The 7,325-nt window shown below is 36.8% G+C and overlaps 1 pseudogene; it reads left to right on the top strand.

The window, feature by feature from the left end:
* Positions 1-7,325, top strand: part of LOC150042562 (vomeronasal type-2 receptor 116-like) — a 306,813-nt pseudogene that overhangs the window by 257,693 nt on the left and 41,795 nt on the right.

Here is a 7,325-nt window from a genome sequence, read left to right as displayed (position 1 = left end):
TGAAATCTAAAAGGAAGCTGCCGTATCTTCACATTTCACATCCAATAGACTTGAATTAAAGTGACAAAAAGTGACACAATTGTAATGTAAAGAAAGGATCAAATTTACAAGATGAAATTGCAGTTTGAAATGTTTATTTACTTACACACTATCCAACCACTGAACTATGTTAGTCAGACTTTGAAATAGTGCTCAATGCAATACTAGCTGAAGATATTATGGAGGAATCATCCAGACAAAATTAACAGGGAAGAATCAGAGTTCAATTTCACACTTGATCAGGATAGCCTCATACAGACTCACTGAATATTTTGTTCAACAGCTGGATAAAACTTTGCTCATCAACATACTGAGAACTCACCAGGAGAAATTACCTTATGGGACACAAAGTCAGCCAGATTTTAAAAAATAACATTGAAAGTGTATTGAGCACACATGCAGACATGCAGTAAGAAGACGAGAAATTAATGAGAAATGATTCACATAGCATGAAATTAAATGAATCACTTGTGAAACATAATTAAATAGTTAAATAATAATGAGGAAAGTGTTCAACTAATTAAATAAATAATTTATGATAGTGAATTGTTTTTCAAGACAAATTCCATTAAATAAACTTATCCTTGGAAGAAATGAAAATGAAAACCATATGCATATAAAAGCGGGAGGGAAGAATAATAGGAAACTAACCTTTCATTAAATCAAGCAGACAGATATACTGAGCTAAAGAATCTGCACTACATCTCAATGAACACGAGATTTTTTTCATAGTACAATTTGCTGTTCTTTTTTCATCTTTTTTTCTGATTATGTTCCTATCTTTTTCTTTAGTTTTTTCCCTTTCATCATTATTTTTATTTCTCAACTTTAACTTGCATGTAAGATGGTCTGATTTGGGGAAGAGAATGTATAACCCGGAAAGGGCAGGACAAAGTGTAAACCAGCAGACATTAGATAGTATAGTAGAAAGATACTGTACAACTTGGCATGGAGACAAGTCTGAATGGTTAAAACAGAAAATAAAGAAGGGATTTACACTGCTCAACAAGAAATATACTCATTATCTGAATTATGTCATTACTCTGTTGATCATGTACAATAAAAATTGTGGCCAGGAGGGATCACTACTGCACTGTTGGTGGGAGTGCAAACTCATTCAACCACTATGGAAAGCAGTGTGGCAGTGCTTCAAAAGGCTAAACATAGAACTCCCGTATGACCCAGCAATTCCACTCATTGGCATTTACCCAACCATCCAGAAACAAGGACATACTAAAACCACTAGCACAACAATGTTCATTGCAGCACTATTCACCATAGCAAAGATATGGAACCAACCTAGATGTCCCTCAGTTGATAAGTGGATCAACAAGTTGTGGTATTTGTACACAATGGAATTCTATGCTGCTGTCAGAAAGAATGATATCGCCCCATTTCTTAGGAAATGGAAAGACTTAGAAAAAATCATATTAAGTGAAGTAAGCCAACTGAAAGGAACTTAGGCTCAATGGTTTCCCTCATTCGTCATAATCAGTAGAAACCTTGGGCTCTACTATCAGAGATTTGCAATAGAGCAAAATCTTGATACATAAGGACATATAATGTGAAGCTAATTGAAAGGACCTCCAGGATAGTGAAACAAAAGCCATATAATGAATGATTCTTGTCCTTAATGTACTATGTTGTCTCTCATCTCCTTTGCTGTCCTTTGGTTATCTCATATTGGTATAGTACCTCACTTCGTTATCTTATATATTGAATTTATTTGTATTTGGATATTTGAAAATTGATAGGGAATGGGGGAAAACCAAGACGGGTGGGGGATGTGGAGGGGGAGGGAAACGGGTACCAAGACATGTGAAAGGGTATCAATGTATGTGAATTCACGCACCTTCTATCTGGCAAATATCATGTAACCCTTTTACTAATTACAATAAATAAATAAATAAATAAATAAATAAAAATAAAAATAAAAATAATGAAAGTAAGAGAACCGACACTGAGCTGAAGAATTTGCACAGAATCTCAAAGAACTAGAAATAACAATCTTCAAGTTAGTAAAAGGAATGAAATAATCAAGCAGAAAGAGTAGGTCAAAGGATGAGCCAACTCAGTTATATGAGACACGGTATTCAAAGTGAACTGTATAGTTTGATGTGGGGAGTGGAGTGGAGTTAGGAGGTCAAAGAGTGGGAGAAAATGAGGGAAGAGTGACACTGTTCAAAAAAAGGCACTCATTACTTGACTTACATAAATTTAACCTCTCTATATTTCACCTTTATAATAAAATGTAAATTAAAACAGTAAAGGAGATGGTTTGAAAATGCAGTATCAAAAAAAAAAGAAAAAAAGAGGCGTTTCTACAAAAACAAAGAGGAGATAAAACAAGTAAAAATTATGAAGAGCTTACTGTCCTGGAAAGATGATACACAAAAGGAAACTGAGTCCTCTTCTACAAACAGGCAGAAAATCACTTAAAGGTAGATTCAAGATAAAATAATGAAACTAAGGTGTTTCTCTTGCATAGGGATAGGAGGTGATGGTGGAGGATACAGAGAGCGTTCATATGTGAACATAAAATTCCATCAGCCATGCCCATCCCCAAGACAAATTCGCAAATGGAAATGAAATGTTGGGTTACTTACAGTTTGTACTAATTATCTCCAGAATCATCACTATTTCTGCGATCTGTTTCCAAAGTGTACAGAGCAAAAAAAACCATCAATCATCACATCTCCATCCATATGTGCTTGCTGCTTCATTGTAGAAAAGCAGCTAGTGCCAGCCAAGAAACTGATGAAGAGAGGAAGCTTCAGAAGAATGATTATGGGAATCAAATGGTACTTCTCTGAAGAATCTGCCCAGCTGAAATTCTGGCTGGAATTGGGGTCCACTGGGTCAAGTATCTGTATTCATAAATCTGTGTATATGTACATACGTGTATTTTTATTGACAGAGATGTAATGCTATAGAAGTATATGTGTAAGCCTATAGTGAATTCCCAGGAAGAATGAGCAATAAACTTCCCTGGGGCTCTGCATTTGTGGCCTTGCATGCAGGAGAAAAACACGAGTTGGAAAACATGCATATTGTCCTTCACTATCCCAGGTGCTATGATTTCCTCCAAGACACCAGAGAGTGACTCCCATGGAGGAGGGTATCTTTGATGTATTTGGTTAATGTCTGTGTCCAGAAACTATTTGCATGAAAGCCATTTTGGATGATTCAGCTGGATAGCATCAGAGTATGCCATTTTAGGTATGCAGTGAAATGGGTAGAAAAAATTGTACGCTAGTGAGATGTCAACCAAAGATATTAGTGCATCATACTCAGATGGTCAATTCTCACACCATTGCCCAAACCAGCTACAGAACGTTGGTAGTTGATTCAAGCAGGTTTCAATAAGAATTCCACATACAGAGGCCTCCACACATGCATCCATTTACTATTGCCTAAGGAAACAATGATGTTCCTCAAACCACATATTCAATCCACTAATTGTTTACTTGTTGTGCTAAAGAGTCTGATGTAATTCATTTTTCAATTCTTACTTTTATTTTGTGAGCTCTTTGAAGTTTTAATCAGAAAGTTACTCCATAAACAAAATGTTTCCTTTTTTGTTATCTGTATTGTAATGCATTAAGTTTTAGCTCTGTAATATATGGGTACTAGAAAAAAAAGGATCATTCACAATTTAGGGTATCCTGGGATGCCTAGTTACAGTTTCCAAGGTGTTAAGTGTGTTCATAGAGGAAAAGGTCTGTGAGGAATAATCAGCACATTTGTTGGCTTTGGTGTGCACAGGTGGGGGGCATATAGAGCTGAAGTCTACATGGTGGCTAAGAATTTCACAGCAGCTAACATTGCTTCCAGGACTCAGAATAAATTCCCACAAAGGACAAATGGATCAAGAAAGGAGATATTGAAATTCCCGACTTCCTTAAGATTCTGCACAATTCAGAAGAAAATAGAAAGATGTGGAAAAATATTATATGAAGTCAGCCAGACCCACCAATATATTAGTTGCATTGTTTCCTTCATTTTTTCTTTTTTTTCAATTTAACAATTTATTTTTTATTGTAATTAGTAAAAGGGTTACATGATATTTGCCAGATAGAAGGTGCACTAATTCACATACATTGATACCCTTTCACATGTCTTGGTACCCATTTCCCTCCCCCCACACACCCCACACCCGTCTTGGTTTTCCCCCATTCCCTATCAAATTTCACATAACCAAATACAAATAAATTCAATATATCAGATAACAAAGTGAGATACTATAACAATACGAGATAACCAAGGGACAGCAAAGGAGATGAGAGACAACGTAGTACATTAAAGGACAACAATCATTCGTTATATGGCTTTTGTTTCAATATCCTGGAGGTCCTTTCAATTAGCTTCATACTATATGGCCTTATGTATCAAGATTTTGCTCTATTGCAGATCTCTGCTAGTAGAGCCCAAGGTTTCTACTGATTATTACGAATGAGGGAAACCATTGAGCCTAAGTTACTTTGAGTCTGGCTTACTTCACTTAATAGGAATTTTTCTAAGTCTTTCCATTTCCTAAGAAATGGGGCGATATCATTCTTTCTGACAGCAACATAGAATTCCATTGTGTACACATACCACAACTTGTTGATCCGCTCATCAACTGAGGGACATCTAGGTTGGTTCCATATCTTTGCTATGGTGAATAGTGCTGCAATGAACGTTGATGTGCTACTGGATTTAAGATGCCCTTGTTTCTGAATGGTTCTGTAAATGCCAACGAGTGGAATTGCTGGGTCATAGGGGAGTTCTATGTTTAGCCTTTTGAGGCACTGCCACACTGCTTTCCATAGTGGTTGCACGAGTTTGCACTCCCACCAACAGTGTAGTAGTGATCCCTCCTGGCCACATCCCCTCCAGAATCTGTTATTATTCGTTTTCCTGATCCTGACCATTCTAACTGGAGTGAGGTGGAATCTTAGAGTTGTTTTGATTTGTATTTTGTTTATGACCAAAGATGTTGAGCATTTCTTCATGTGCCTATAGGCCATTTTTGTTTCTTCTTCAAAGAAGAATCTCTTTAATCTTTGGCCATTTTTAATGGGATGGTTGTTACTTTGGAGGTTAGTTTTGGAGTGATTCAATTTTTTGTGCCCTTGATATGTTTTAGATATGAGGCCTTTGTCCGTTGTTTGGTTGGTGAAGATCTTCTCCCACTCCGTAGGCTTCCTGATTAGTTTACTAGCTATGTCCTTTGCCATACAAAAGCTCCGCAGTTTAATGCAGTCCCACTTATCCAGCCTTTCTCTGATTTGTTGTGATTCTTGGTCCTTATTAAGAAAGTTTCGACCTGTGCCAAGGAGGCCTAGTGTATCTCCTATTCCTTCCTGTAAAGTTTTCAGTGTGTCAGCTTTTACCTCCAGGTCTTTGATCCCTTTGGAGTTAATTCTAGTGCAGGGTGACAAAGAAGGATCCAACTTTAGTTTTCTGCAGGTGCTTAACCAGTTCTGTCATCACAACTTGTTGAAGAGGCTGTCTTTCTTCCAGTCTACTATTTTTGTCTCCCTTGTCAAAGATTAGGTGGCAATAGGTCTGTGGTTTAATACCTAGGTCCTCAATTCTATTCCTTTAGTCTTCATGCCTGTTCTTGTTCCAGTACCAAGATGTTTTGAGAATTATAGCTCTGTAATAGAGTCTAAAGTTTGGAAATGAAATTCCTCCAGCGCTGTTCTTTCTGCTAAGAAGTGTTTTTGCTATACGGGGTCCTTTATTATTCCATATGAAATTTTGAATTGCCTCTTCTATTTCTTTAAAGAATGCCATTAGGATATTGATTGGTATTGCGTTGAATTTGTAGATAGCCCTTGGCAAGATTGTCATTTTTCACAATATTGATTCTTCCAACCCAGGAGCATAGGAGGTTTTTCTGTTTCCTTAGTTCTGCTTTAATTTCCTGTTTTAGGGTTTTAAAGTTTTCATCAAAAAGGTCCTTTACATTCTTAGTTAAGGTAATTCCTAGGTACTTTATTTTTTTGAGGCTCTTGTGAAAGGAGTTGCTTTCCTGATTATTGCCTCGTTCCTCTCACTGTTGACGTAAAGGAAGGCAGTTGATTTTTGAGGGTTGATTTTATAGCCTGCTACACTTCCAAAGTTTTGAATCAGCTCAAGGAGCTTGGGAGTAGAGTCCATAGGATTCTTTCAATACAGATTCATGTCATCTGCAAAGAGGGATAGTTTTTTTTCCTCTTTCCCTACTTGGATCCCCTTTATGCTTGCTTCTTGCCTTATTGCACTGGCTAGGAATTCTAGTACTATGTTAAAGAGGAGTGGAGAGATTCGGCATCCTTGTCTCATTCCTGATTTTAGAGGGAATGGCTTTAGATTTTCACCATTAAGTGTAATAGTAGCAGTGGATTTCTCATACACAGCCTTTATTACATTGAGGATTGTTGCATGGATTCCTAATTTCTCCAGAGCTTTTAACATAAAGGGGTGTTGGATCTTGTCGAATGCCATTTCTGCGTCTATTGAGACAATCATGTGATTTTTGTCCTTGCTCCTGTTGACGTGTTGAATTATATTAATTGATTTGCATATGTTGAACCAGCTTTGCCTCCCTGTTATGAATCCAGTTTGATCATAGTGTATAATTTTTTGATGAGTTGTTGTAGACGGTTGGCCAGTATTTTGTTGAGAAGTTTTGCATCGATGTTCATCAAAGATACAGGTCTATAGTTCTCTTTCTTTGATGAATCTCTGTCTGGTTTGGGGATGAGATTTATACTGGCTTCATAGAATGAGTTTGGTAGAGAACCTTCATTTTCAATCTCGTTAAAGAGCTTGAGCTCTGCTTTGAAGACCTTTTAGAATATAGCTGTGAATCCATCTGGCCCTGCGCTCTTTTTACGTGGAAGTTCTCTAATTGCCATTTCTATTTCAGAGCTTGAAATAGGCCTGTTGAGTTGGGCTGGCTCTTCTTGGTTCAGTGTGGGTATGTTAATATTGGCTAGGAATTCATCTATTTCTTCTAGATTCTTAAATTTGTTGGTGTAGAGGTTTGAGAAGTATTCCCTCATGGTATTCTGGATCTTGATAATTTCTGTCGTGATATTAATATTTTCATCTGTGATTTTGTTTATTTCGATACGCTCTCTTCTTTTTTTGGTAAGATTTCCTAAGGGTTTGTCCATTTTGTTAATTCTTTCAAAGAACCAACTCTTTGTTTTGTTGATTCTTTCTATAGTTTTTTTGGATTCCAAATCATTTAATTCTTCTTTGATTTTAGTAATTTGCTTTCTTCTACTGGGATTAGGGTTGGTTTGTTGCTC

Source organism: Megascapheus bottae, chromosome 35, assembly GCF_031878675.1.
Source record: "Megascapheus bottae isolate mThoBot1 chromosome 35, mThoBot2.hap1, whole genome shotgun sequence".
Taxonomy (NCBI): domain Eukaryota; kingdom Metazoa; phylum Chordata; class Mammalia; order Rodentia; family Geomyidae; genus Megascapheus; species Megascapheus bottae.
The sequence above is the reverse complement of the archived record's forward strand: the minus strand, read 5'-3'. Positions and strand labels throughout refer to the sequence as shown.